A 13923-nucleotide genomic window follows, 5' to 3' on the forward strand; every position below is an offset into this window, starting at 1 on the left:
CATCAGAATCTCCGCCGACAATTCCAACGACCCACTTTGATAGCAATGGCGCACTTGCTGGCAAGCACTCACGGTAAACACTGAACACCGGTAAGCCTTACAGACCCCGCGAGACACCTACAGCGGAGCCCATGCGCTGCACTTTCGGCCCCGTTAGAAAGAGCGAGAAAAATCGACGCTGCAGTACCTGGAACAGGCTGTAAATCGGGCTTCCTCGGATGGCGGTCGCTAGCGTCGTTTACATGGCCCACCTTGGCTCAGCGTCCGATGGGCCGGTTCACTTCGAAGGCATTCGAAGGCTCGCGACAGTGCGCGGCGAGAACGTGCCTCGCAGCCGCACTGGTTGGTTCTGGGCGCTAGCAATGGCCATGCTGCTGCCCGCCGTCAGCGCATGAGCCAATTAGTGGGTCCCTGCTGCCACCTATCCAGCCGTATGGAGGGGTGGAAGTATACGCCGTTCCAAGGAGGACGACCATGTATTTTCAATGTGTGGACATCAGCTGGAGTGCCTAACGCGTTTTGCGCACCGTTTAGCGTTCGAGAAAATATACAAACGCAGGGCAAAATGCTGGACCTCTCATAGTACGAGAAATGTACCGAAACTAATGTGAAACTGGCATAATTTTTTTATGCTACGTGAAGCGTTCAAACTGTTAACGCAGCTATACAGTGGTCCTCCATTTATAGCGAAAATATTGCTTGCACTTAGCACCAGACGAAGGCTATCGTCGAACGCAACTACATAAGTTACTTTTAAGAAATACGGCATATTCTACGCACTTGTTCGAATCTACGAGAGTTAGAATCGAAAAGTTCGTGCAGTACGTTTAAAAAAAAAAAAAAACTCATTTCATAAGCTTTCAGATACATCAACATAGCCACCTTCGAAATACTTCCCGTTGGACACAATACATGTAAACTGGTTCCACTTCTTCTCTTGGAAGCCGCCTTGGATGTCCTCTGCTGTTAGGCGCGCCTCAACAGAGATGTCGTTTCTTTTGAAATTTTGTCATATCCCCGAAATGCCGCCCCCGGAACACCAGTTTGCATTCGGAGGTGGAAGGGGGGGGGGGGGGGGAACGAAAATCTGGTGGAACCAACGTTGGGTTGATATCTCTGTAAGCGATAGCTCCGTGAGCGTCTCTCAGCTAATCATGTTATGTATGTGTCGTATGAGGTATTTACATATGCACATTTTCAAGCGAAGCTTGTTATAGCTCACAGATTTCGGTGGCGTCCATGTACGCACAACATTGTTGTTGTTGTTGTTGCCTCAAAACATTGTCATCATCAGCATTGGATCTAGCGTCGTCGTCTTCTTCTGCAGCTGGCTCGTTGGCGCCCCTCGGTTTGAGCTCGTGCACGGCACGCGCTCGTGCCACTGCTCCCGCGTTCGTTGTTGTCGTCTGCTTCCACAGCTGGTTAGGATAGCAATAAACGTTATTTACACCTATTTAATTGTATGAGGTCTTTACATAGGCACATTTTCAAGCGAAGCTTGTTATAACTCACATATTTCGGTGGCGTCCGTGTACGCACAAAATTATCATATTCAGCATTGGCTCTAGCGTCGTCGTCTTCTTCTGCAGCTGGCTCGTTGGCGCCCCTCGATTTTCGCTCGTTCTCGTGCTTGGCACGCGCTCGTGCCACTGCTCCCGCGTTTGTCGTCGTCGTCTGCTTCCACAGCTAGTTAGGATAGGAATGCACTTTATTTGTCCAATGGTTATTGCTGTTGGTGCCCGGGGCTAGGCTGCCAGGGGCCTATCGCTGGAGGAAAATCTTCCGAGGTCCCCGGCAATGGCCCTGGCCCGCTGGACGGCCCACTCCTGGTTGCGTTGCCGCTAATCATTCCAGCGTAGAATTTCACTTCTCTTCTGCCGTCGTAATGGCAAGGCTGCGTTTACGGGGGTATGAGCCATTGCTTAAGTGGGTATGAGCCATTCATTGTCTTACGTAATGGACAGATTTAATTTTGAGGCACTTTTATGGAAATCCATCCAGAATGTACGCGCTCTGGAAAGGGCTCGTCGTCGACATGCCGATTCTAGCGTGAGGGCTTCCGAAGCCCAGGCGAAACATCAGCGAAAAGCCGCGGACCCCGAGTTGAGGGAGCGCGATGTTGAGGCCAAACGTCAGCGAAGAGCCGCCGACCTGGAGTTGCGGGAGCCCGATGTTGAGGCCAAACGTCAGCGTCGTCTTGCCCTCCAGGAACTCGACAACGGTGGTGCACACCTCGGCAGCGCTTGCGCCAACTTCTCCGGTGCGACGGCCAGGTTTCAACGCGATTTTCTCAACCGGAACTTCGGAACCAGCTGCAGTGCGTGTGACCGGTTGTGGTTCGAGCGCAGCGTGTACTCGTCAGTGCAATTCGTTCGGAGGAACAACGAAGAAACACACGAAAAGCTTCGCTTACCCCCATTTCTCCGACAGGGGAGGGGCTAATGAATTTTTTATTGTTCCAAATGTTAAGCATTGTTCGCGCCATTCTAGGCACATTTCAATACACAGGTAGGTGCATGTCTCGCTTTGTTTTAATAAACAGAAAATAAATGTGTGACCGATGGTGGAACCAAACCTCGGCCGTCAAGCGCAGCAGCCCGGTGCTATGAGTGGCGAGAAGTTGGAGTGGCGCCGTCCCACGAGTGACGTCAAGGCCAGGACGCCACTCGCTCCGGCTCTCTCGGCTGCCGCGCGCTGGTTTGCTTTGTGCATGCTCGATGTATGGGGCGTGCCAGCCGTACTTCCTCAAGGATATTTTGCTGCTTTCCAGTAACTCTCCGTAACTCTCCGTAACATAGACGACGAGTCAATCTGCCGACTCGTGACGTACATCAACGAGTGCTGGCGCGACGGTCCCCTTCCCGAAGCGTGGAAACGGGCCCGCGTTATCATGATTCCTAAAACCGGGCAAGCGAGTTACGCTCGATAATCTCAGACCGATTTCGCTCACGTCTTGCGTCGGCAAAGTCATGGAACACGCTGTTCTCACCCGCGTGACCAACTGTCTCGAAGACCACGACGCGTTCCCGCACACCATGCTAGGATTCCGCCGCAATCTCTCTGCACAGGACGTATTGCTTCAGCTAAAACACCAGATCGTAGACGACACTACAAGCTCCACCAAGGCAATACTCGGCCTAGACATTAAAAAGGCCTTTGACACCGTTAAACACGAAGCTATTTTAAAAAGAGTTAACACATTAGGATTAGGTCAAAGAACATACAATTACATGCGAGATTTTCTTACGGGCAGACGCGCACGTGTTGCCGTCGGCGACGAAGAATCGCCGGAATTTGAGACTGCCCCGACGGGCACGCCTCAAGGCTCAGTCATATCACCATTACTCTTTAATTTAGTACTACTAGGGCTACCTGAGAAATTAACAGAAATAGAAGGATTATATCACAGTCTCTACGCGGCTGACATCACCCTCTGGGTTCCCGGGGGAGGTTGTGACGGTCACGTCGAGCGAACGCTACAGGCGGGAGTAGATGCAGTGCAGGAGTACTTGCGAGGAACGGGACTCGAGTGCTCGGCGACCAAGTCCGAACTGTTACTCTACAAACCCACGAGCAGAGGTCGCAAAACCCTGCGTGAAGAGGAACGGGAATACTCAAAAATACGCGTTATCTCGGAAGACGGTACTCCCATATCGCACGTAGACAAAATTAGAATCCTGGGATTACACCTGCAGGCAAACGGAATATAACGGAGAGACGGTGCGCAGACTCCGTCGTTCGGTAGACGACACGATCCGACTCTTGCATCGCATCATGAATAGACGCAACGGTATGCGCGAACACTGCGCGATCCGTCTCGTGAAGGCGTACGCGATAAGTCGCGTAACGTACACCGCCCTCTACCTCAAGTGGATAGGGTGGGAAAAAAAGAAAATCGATTGCATGATACGAAAGGCTTTCAAGAGGGCGGTAGGCGTTCCAATCAACGCGAGCACCGACAAGACTCTAGAGCTCGGACTTCACAACTCACTCGACGAATTAATCGAGGAGCACGACGTTGCGCAATACGAACGATTATCCAAGTCAGCGACGGGTCGACGCATCCTAGAGTCGCTCAGCATCACGTAGCACACTCAGCATGGAGAAAAAACGGTGGTTACAGCCTCGGTCCGCGACCGTCTGATCGTCCCGCCGCTTCCCAAGAACAGGCATCCGACGCATTACGTCGGGCGACGCAACAAACGAGCTAGCGACCTTGAAAAGAAATTTGGTAACAGTAACGAGGCGGTGTACCTAGACGCCGCGCGATATGGCGAAGGAAGAAGCGCACACGCGATCGCGGTTGTAGACAGCACGGGCAAATGCCTCGCGAGTGCCACAGTGACCACGGGACACACGGAGGCGGCAGAAGAAGCCGCGATAGCCTTAGCACTCGCTACGGTGCCGAACGCTGCGATCGTTATCAGCGACTCGCAGGCGGCAGTCCGAAGCTTCGCGCGCGGCCGCGTCTTGCGGGAAGCGGCCCGCATACTCCAAATTTGTGAGGACGGGGACTCGATGTCACAAAATTCTACGGTCTTCCTCCTCTGGACCCTGGCACACACCGACGTCCCGCTCGCGGGCAACGAGGCGGCCCACGCCGCGGCTCGAGGTCTCACTCGCCGAGCCGTGGCAGACTACGTGGACGCCGCCTCCGGCCCCGAGTGCGGGGCGTCGGATCTGCCGGATCGAGACACAACGACAGACACGCTGCAACAACAACAATCACAATGGCTGTAGGGCGATCGCCTGACCACGTTCAGAGACCTCACACAACACTGCAGACTCGAAAGACGCAAATTCCCGCCACCGCACGTTAAATTAAACAAGAAAGAGGCCGTAAACTTGCGCTTACTACAAACACACAGTTACCCAAGTCCGGCAGTTATACGCCACTGTTACCCTAGCTTATATCCGACTGATACGTGTAAAGCGTGTGGACACAGAGCAACGCTGCGACACATGCTCTGGGAATGTGCCGGCAACAACGGTACTGAAACCGCCGCCGTTAGCGACGCGCCCATAACGGCAGGCGGTAATAGATTAAAGGAAGCCTCGAGCTCGCTCGTTCCCGTCGTTGCCCCGGCTGCTGGGGCCGCCGGGGACCTTCTCCGTCGGCGTCGCCGCCGCTGGGAGGCGGCCCTGAAAAGTTCGGAGCTGGAAGATCAGCTCTGGGCCGTCCGGCAAGCCGAAGATGCCGCCCGAGTCCAAGGACTTCAAGCCGACACCTGAGGCCACTAAAAGCAAAGTGCCGGCACTTTAAATAAAGTTTATTTCTTCTTCTTGCTACTTTCTGCTTTCACGCCTAAAGTACAGTGTCTTTTATGAAACTGCGTGAATCGTGAAAATTTTCTGCTTGGATATCGAAGCTATATAGAGTTGCAGGGGTTACTGTTTTTGCAAAGCAGATGTGCGCCGTGCCTGTCCATAAATTTTGCGTAAAAAGGATGCCTGCAAATTCAGCATGGAAAATTTTAATTGTACGATGCTTCGCTCCAAACTTAGCATTCCTTTAGTACTTAGTTATGGCAGCCATTTCGTTTTACACGGAACAGCAGTATTGTTATTTGGTGTCAACATTATATATAAATCAGTATGTATGTATCTAAATTAGTATAAATGAGTACCTGAGAAGCTTTCCTCAAGCTCCTTATTGCTCTGGTGAGTTGTTCAACTCAAATTTGGGCACTGTAGTAATTCGTAAAAGAAAGAGATAGGCGCCCATTTCTTACGAAAAAAACTTGCCACTACTTTAACCGTTCTCGGAAATAGCCACCCAGAAAAATAATTCTAGATGGCTGTTAACACGGCTGCGCTTCATGTATGTGTAGCAATTATCTGAAAGAAATGGTTCGCGGTTAAGATCAAGAGCCAAGTAATTACAAGCCACGTAAATATGTTTCACAGTGGCCTGAAGCGGTCTTTATCGACAATATGGCAGACACATCCTGCAATGGAAGTAACCGACTATCGTTATGGCGAAGCACGCATTGTTCGCGAAACCCATCCGTTCACTACAACTTCGAATTGAAACCATTAAGCAGTGATTTACAGCGCCAATTGGAATGTCTATAATATACTCGTGGCACTGAAGTGCAGCCTTCGGCTGCCTGGAGGAGGAAAATCCAACTACCGTTTGCATGACGACGTGTCGAACCACAATGGTGTTTATCTATACCAAATGAGAACTATTCGCAGCGTCAGTCTATAAAAGACCCCCCTCGTATACCCGCCTCTATAGAAGACACTATATGCAAGCGTCATATAAACTCACTTGATTTTTGACCTCCTTCGGTGATTGTTGATATTTTCAATGTGTCGTTTACCAGTAAAGAATGAAGTTTCCGCTTCTTGCTGGCTGCAGCCATATGGTCTAAAAGGCATATTTCGCTAAAAAAGTTGCGGCGAGCAGCTGTGTCAGTTTCGCCAAGCAGATCGGTCACAACGGTTCCCCAAGCAACAAGCACCGGTAAATTGTTGAACTGAGTAGAGCGTGTAGCACTGAAAAGAGAATAAATATTAGTCCATGCCTTTTTGTGTGCGGCAAACAGCTTAAAGCCTCAATTAGCTTTACTTATAATTACCGCCGATTAAAATTAACTGGTTAAGAACAGCTTAATTTTGAGAAGCAGTTCAAAAAGCAAACGGTACTGGTAGGATCTATACTGATGTGTTGTTTAGTCCTCGTGCTACTGCCGAACGTTTCTGTGAATAAGTGCGAAAATTCGATATTGTGCCATGAACAGCTCGTCGTGAGCAAACAAGGTTTAGCGGGTTAAAGTCAAGGTAAATGTTGTAGAATTCATATATAGCCAGCGTTTGTTACATGCTTGTTGCAACATGGCAAGTATGTTCGCTTAGCTGGATTGTTCTCTCCTATATTTTCGCGTTTATGTATTTATTATCCACCTGAGCTACCGCTGCAGACTGTTGAACTGCGCATGGAAAACGCACACCACTCTGGACTGAGCTCCGCTGGCCGGCACTGTAGCGTTGCCTTTGAGAAATATGTTGTTGTCTAGGAAATAGGTCATTTCAATAAATTTTGACGAACGAAAACAACGTAAAATATATTTGAGAAGACTGTCATAAGTGTACTAGCATAGGGAACGAGAGCGAACAAACGGAAACACTGCAGAAGGCGCCCGGACGCAGCCCCAACTGTAGCAGACGACAGGCGCGAATCCTTGCCATGACGTCATGCGAGCGGCGCTCGCAGCGCCCCTTTTGGTCGTTCTCGGGGATAATAGCCATTAGGCCATGATGGCACGCATCCCTCTCTCATTCCGAAGTCAGCCAGCTTTTGGAAACACTCGGCGCGTGCTCCTCGTGCCACTTTCTCGTCTTCTGTCCTTGCGACAGCTCGCGCTTTGAAGCGCCGTGTTAGACTGCACTACATGCGGGACCGGCCCCCTTTTCCCAGTACTTTCCTCGTAGCAGCTTACGCTACGTAGAAACTGTGCGACGTTGTAAGGACTTCATGATCACCCAAGTTCACCATGTTTTGAACATTTCTTCTCCGGAGTACAAATGCCATCTTTGTTTTAACATACACCACGTGACACCGCACAATCCAGCTTTTTATGTAGATGCCTCACTACGTCCACGCGTATGAGTTTCTCAGATCACTGTTGGTTTGTGCCGATGTGGGCGCAGTTAATCGTCACGCACTGCGCTTTTCCGTTGCATGGAGCTTTCTGCTTCATTAACTTCAACCCCCCTCCCCCCCAAAAAAATCGAGGGCCTCGATTTTTGTTACAACGAGATGAAGCAACCATACAAGAAGCCAAACATAGCATATTGGTAATTTCCTTGGATTTAATTGAAATGAAGGTCAAAATGGAAGTAAAAGTCGACGAAAAGGCAACTTGCGGCAGGTATAATAGGATACAACTTAAAAAAAAAAAAAACCGCAGTTGGCCACAAAGGCACACTTATCGCGCGAGGTTGTGTTACTCCGCCAGCCAATCAAAGAAGCAAACAAATTCGTCGTCATGCGACCTTTTCAATATAGCGTCGTACTTGATACGACTGTACTTGTAGTACTTGTACGTTCCACTATAATAAGCGAGTGAAAACGAATAAAATTACGTACTTTTAATTTATTCGGAGAAGTTACCGCCTTATTTAAGTAACAGGGAGAGTTTGAAGTACGAACTATTTGCAGCCTCGGGGGTTATGAGGGCGTGGGCGGGGCTAGACTTAAGTGGTATCCGACTATAGGAGCCAATTCTGTATCATCCGCATAATGCGTGCGGGGCTATACTGTCAAGCTATGACGCCCCCCCCCCCCCCCCCCCCCCCGTTAGTTTCATTGCAAATGGAGTACGATTGTAAGAAACTCGATGCCTTCGATATTTGTGTAGTTGTACAAGATTAACTCTGGGAATGTTAGCCAGCGCCACTTCAGATCAAGGTGGCAGATGTGGAACATCCTATAACCGCAGGTGCCGTATAATAGGCGAACTTAGTAGCAACTGGGCCAATACCTCATGACATCCAGGCTGCCGAAGTCGAGGCCCTCGCTATGCAATGAGCAAGAAGAACAAGGGGAAGCGAGAGCCTCAATATTTGTTAGATACAACCATATGAAGCAAACAGAGAATGAAGCCAGAGAAAGCATAGAACTTAGAACTGTTAGTTTTAATTGAAATGATGAAATAATAAGGAAGTAAATAGCAGAAACACGACATCGAACGCGTTTACCACATATTTCTAGTCCGTTTTCACGCAGACCACGGCACGTTCATGATACAAAAATGTGACAAAGCTCGGATGGCTCGGGTTTTCGATGGTGGATGTTATGATACCAGATGAAGGAGTTTTAAGCCTGCTGCTATTCTAAATGTGCGCTTCGGATGTTATGCGGAGAAATTACACATTTTATACACAGAACTTCAGTAGCATCACTTCGAACGCTCACGCTACCAAGGAATTGGCACCGCGCAAGGGCATCGCATGCAGACGGTAACAAGTCGCAGGCAAACACAAACAGACCAGTTTCATTAACTAGTTCTTTCTGTAAGCTTATGGAGCACATAACTTATATGCACATTATTACTTATTTTGAAAATAAGCAACTTATTCTATTACAACCAGCATGCATGGTTCCCATGAAAGCCTTTCCACAGAAAAAAAAAAAAAACATTCTACAGATAACGCAATTTTCGGTGTCTGCACTTGACTTTTCAAAGGCTGTGGCCGTGTACCCCTTGCTAACCTAGTTTACAGACTTAATGCCACTGGGATGGACCCTCAAGTGATACCACTGATAGACACGTACCTATCAAAGTGTAGCCAATGGATTGAAGTAAACTACGCAGTGGCAAATCTGTTCTACGGAACCCCGCGAAGTGTAGGAAGGTTCATGAAAGGGACAAATTGTCATCTACCTGGGCGTAGCACGAAGCTGTAGAGTTTCCTCTCTAGATCTTTGCTACAGTCGGGTGGATGAGAATTTTGCCCTTTCATGAACTCCGCACAAAATTTCGAATACTTTTCCGGCGTACCGCAGGGTTCGAGAATAGGCCCTATTCTGTTTTGATGTATGTTCATGACCTGCACATGCACGTTTAACCAGGAGTAACGTTAAGACTGTTATCAGATGACTGCGTCATTTACTGTGCAACAGTCCCACACACCTGACGGCCAGATGATAATAACTCTTCCTTAGGTAAAATTGACAACTGGTGCCGACAATGGGGAAAGGAAATAACTGCTGGAAAGACTGCATACTTCACACAATGACACGGAAAAAAGAGGCGTTCAACTTTACTTATGACTTAACGGGTTTAACAGTAACTCGGGCAGGGGCATTCTAACACTTCAGTGTGACAATCACGAGCACAATAAAGTGCGACATTCATATAATCAACACCTGTGAAAGGGCATAGGTTTTCTTCGTAGAAAACTTTCTAAAGCGCTAATGTTAAATATTGAGATATTCTCGAATAGTGAACTATTGCCACGGACCCTTATAAAAAGTATATCATTAAACATTTAGAAGCAAATCCTTTAGCTTTGCTTATTCGAAGTACTCTCCAAGGAACAGCGTGACAGCTCTGTGCAAGTGCACGCACATTCCAACACTAGTAAGTCACCAACGCATTGCTTAAATGCCTATACCTTTTTTATAATGACTGCATGGCTATCAGCAAAAGCGACTACCTAAAGCCACCATATCATCGCGCATCTCGAACCATGCTAAGTGTATCAGACCATTTCCGCACTGTGAAACGTTCAAGCAAAATTTCCCCCCCCCCCATTTGCAATAGAAATATGGACCAAACTGTCGCACGAGTGTATATCTGTAGTCTGTGGATTCATTCGTGTCTAAGATGGAAGATTTGGGAAATAGTGAAGCGGATGAACGACACACGAGCGCAGCGATACGAACGAATGATTGTACCATTCGAGTAAATTTTCTAATGCGAGAGCATTGCATGCCCCATTACGCGAAAATCCGGTGTCATCGTCGGCGTCCTGACTGAGCGATGGTACCAAAAATGATCGACGGCACGAAGAGTAAAAACACGTCAAAAAAAATTCACCGCCCAAGCACTCCGTATAGATGGTTAATCAGCGAAACTGAACCGTGCGGCCCCGGTGTTTAGCAGTGGGTTAATCCCGAAACTGTATTGAAGCGTTTCTCAATTATTGGTTATATGTTTGTGTTTCTAGTGGAACGCAAGTGCCAATGGCGGGCGGATGCTGCTAACCACGACGCCGAGCTAACTCAAGATATCGAACACATGCGACAAGGGCGAGCCGAGGAGGCGGCGTTGCGGGCAGAGCAGCATGAATGTGGCAATGGCGGGAACGCGTTCGCCGGGGCCAACGCCCGCTTTCGGCGGGAGTTTCTGGCGCGGCACTTTGGCTTCGGCTGCGACGAAACGTCCACGTTGAAATCGCGAAGCGGAACGCAAGCGCCAATGGCGGGCGGATGCTGTTAACCACGACGCCGAGCTAACTCGAGATATTGAACGCATGCGACAACAGCGAGCCAAGGAGGCGGCGTTGCGGGCAGAACATGTAGGCGCGCGCGCTTGGGTGCGACGTAGAGAACGACGTAACTGACGGCGCAGCCAATGGAGACGTTTAGCGAAACATGGGACGAACGGTTTTTCGTTTCGCCTAGCCATATGCAGCTCTCGCTGTAAAATGCTCGGATTGACGAGAACATTTTCGTGGAGGTTCCTGTACACAAAGCAAATTAATGGCTTTGAAAAGAAAATTTATTCCATTACTTAATGCATCTCGAAAACATCAATCGAAAACATTTCATCAAAACAACTACTAAGCTATGAGAGCGATTTTGTGCGCGACGTCGATGAGCGACGGCTTTGAGTGACGAAACGGGCTGTCGCGCGAACAGATTGCTCGTTCTTGTCGCTCGATCGTTCGGTTCTGGGAATCTAGAATTCGTCGCTCGGTCGCTCGGAAGTGATATGTATGAGCGACTAGCCAGTAGCGCGAAGCCGGAACCGGATGTACATCAGTCAAGTACTACCGATTGTCGCATAATGACTCAATTTTGTTACGTGCAAGGATAAGAACCTACTGCAAGACCTTGAAAAATATGTTATACTGCTCTTTACAGCGAAACCACATCAACTTCAATTAATAAAGCACGTGTCACGCCGGGTACAGCGCGTGTTTGATGCCCTCATACCGGCAAAACCGGGGAGACGTCGCTCAACGTCGTCGCTCGAGTGGGGTGCGACTTGTAGGTGACGAGCGAAGGCGACAGCCATGTCCATCGCGTCGCTTGTCGCCATCGTGCGCTAGATCGCTTGCATGGGTTTATACTTAATGCTTTCGCACTCCTGCACGTAAGCAGTCTTAAGTGTCTCTGCCGAATTGTTTTTTTTTTATTATTGTAATGATCCACCTTTTGCTGTCGCACATCTCTATTGTATTTTTGCTTGCTTGCCTCAAAACTGGATTTTGTCGAAAGCTAAGAAATGTTGTTCTTCCTGTTGCTCACACTGCTTGTTTTGCTCCAGTTTTTACATTCCTTGCATCGGGTGCATTTTTTTGTAAGTGTTGCGCATATATGCCTTGATTCTGCACAACTTCCTGACATGTTCGTCTAATTAGCGCGGTTCTTATTTGCTTGTTTCCTTATTTTGTTGACAAATATTGAGTGTACTTTGCTGCCCCCTCTTGTAAGAGTCCAGGAATGCTTGAAGCACGAGTAAACAAACCAACAAGTTGCCGACAGGTTGGAGATGAACCCACATTTTCAGCATTCAATGAGAGGGAGTTTCATATCTCTTGAAGGATGACTATACACGCGAACATGTTGAACAGCCTTCAACAGTGCTTTAAGACAGTAGTCACCTTTCCCATTACCTTCTGTGTAGCCCTGGTATGTTTACGCACTCAGTTTTAAGCTGAACCCACCGTGGTTACTTAGTGGCTATGGCGTTGGGCTGCTAAGCGCGAGGTCGCGGGATCAAATCCCGGCGACGTCGGCCGCATTTCGATGAGGGCGAAATGCGAAAACACCCGTGTACTTAGATTTAGGTGGTCCAAATTGTTCCGGAGTCCCCCACTACGGTGCGCCTCATAATCAGATCGTGGTTTTGGCACGTAAAACGTAAAGCAAGAGGAAATTCTGGATTTATACCGTTTGTGAAGCGCGCAGTGCACATGCACAACATGAAGGCTTTGCATGGGGCCTTTTTCGCTTAGAGCGACGCTCTTGTGGGAAGAAGGGCAAGGGTGGCTGATTTGGCACCAGAGAAGTTGTGAAACTATTTGTGATGGCAACATGTGCGAAAAAATAGGTACCGCACTCGGTTCTTCTTCTGGGGTTTTACGTGCCGAAACCAGTTCTGATTATGAGGCACGCCGTATATATAGTGGAGCGCTCCTGAATAATTTTGACCACCTGGGGTTCTTTAACGTGCACTACAACGCAAGCACACGGGCGTTTTTGCATTTCGCCTCCATCGAAATGCGGCCGCCGCGGCCGGGAGTCGATCCCGCGATCTCGTGCTCATCAGCGCAACGCCTTAGCTGACTGAGCCACCGCGGCGGGTACCACACTCGGTGTGCACGGAGATGAGTACTTCGTTCGGGCTGCAAAACTACAAACCGGCATAACGGCAGACAAATCGGCACGGTCTGTGAACCTGATTCAACATATTTAAGGCTAATAGAGCTTGTATAGCCCTATATCTGACTTCTCAGAGATAAATCCGTGCAATTATAATAGCGGTGTCGAATACCGCCACAATACCATCGTTTTCCTTGTAGCACTGCGTTTCCGTGGTGCAACAGCTCTCTCCGTTCTTTGTCACTGCCGCGTACAAACAAGGTGGTCAATTATGGGGTTTTACGTGCCAAAATCACGATCTCATTAAGAGGCACGCCATAGTGGGGCACTCCGGAACAATTTTTACCTCCTTGGGTTCTTTAAGGTACACCTAAATCTAAGTACACGGGTGCTTTCGTGTACTTAGATTTAGGTTGAGCGGTAGAGTTTTCATTGCACGCTAATTTTCAAACGCCGTCATTTGTTCGATTGGACGTGATATTGTCTGGTGCTTAAAAAAAAAGCACCTTGGTTCGCACTTATGCGAGATAGCTGACCACCGGCGCTGCGCCCGAGTAGCTTATGCGTGCACCCAAATTATGTGCACTCCCTAGGATTGCTGCTTCATGACTCATTGCACGTGAGAGAACTTTCCCAAGAATTATTTGCGAATGACCGGCCGCCATAAATGTCCAGCATCACGATTGGCTAGCGCCTGCTCTTACCAACAGTTGTAGCGTATATGAGGACTTTTTTTTTTTGTAAATACTGGGGAACGTGATAAAGCCATGCCTCCGATGACAGAGCTAGTTCGTGGTCAGCAGCCTCGCATCTACAACTGAGCGCACATACACGACCGCAGTCGCCCAACCATCTGGCAC

At 48.7% G+C, this 13923-nt stretch overlaps 1 protein-coding gene across 1 annotated transcript in view; it reads right to left on the reverse strand.

Moving 5' to 3' along the window:
• LOC119431589 (uncharacterized) overlaps positions 1-367 on the reverse strand; it is a 37382-nt gene extending 37015 nt beyond the window's left edge. Inside the window, exon 1 of the mRNA XM_037699071.2 lies at positions 188-367. The gene's annotated coding sequence lies outside the window, so the exon portion shown is untranslated. The remainder of the gene's footprint in view (positions 1-187) is intronic.
• Between the last annotated feature and the right edge of the window lie 13556 nt (positions 368-13923).

Source organism: Dermacentor silvarum, chromosome 1 (assembly GCF_013339745.2).
Source record: "Dermacentor silvarum isolate Dsil-2018 chromosome 1, BIME_Dsil_1.4, whole genome shotgun sequence".
Taxonomy (NCBI): domain Eukaryota; kingdom Metazoa; phylum Arthropoda; class Arachnida; order Ixodida; family Ixodidae; genus Dermacentor; species Dermacentor silvarum.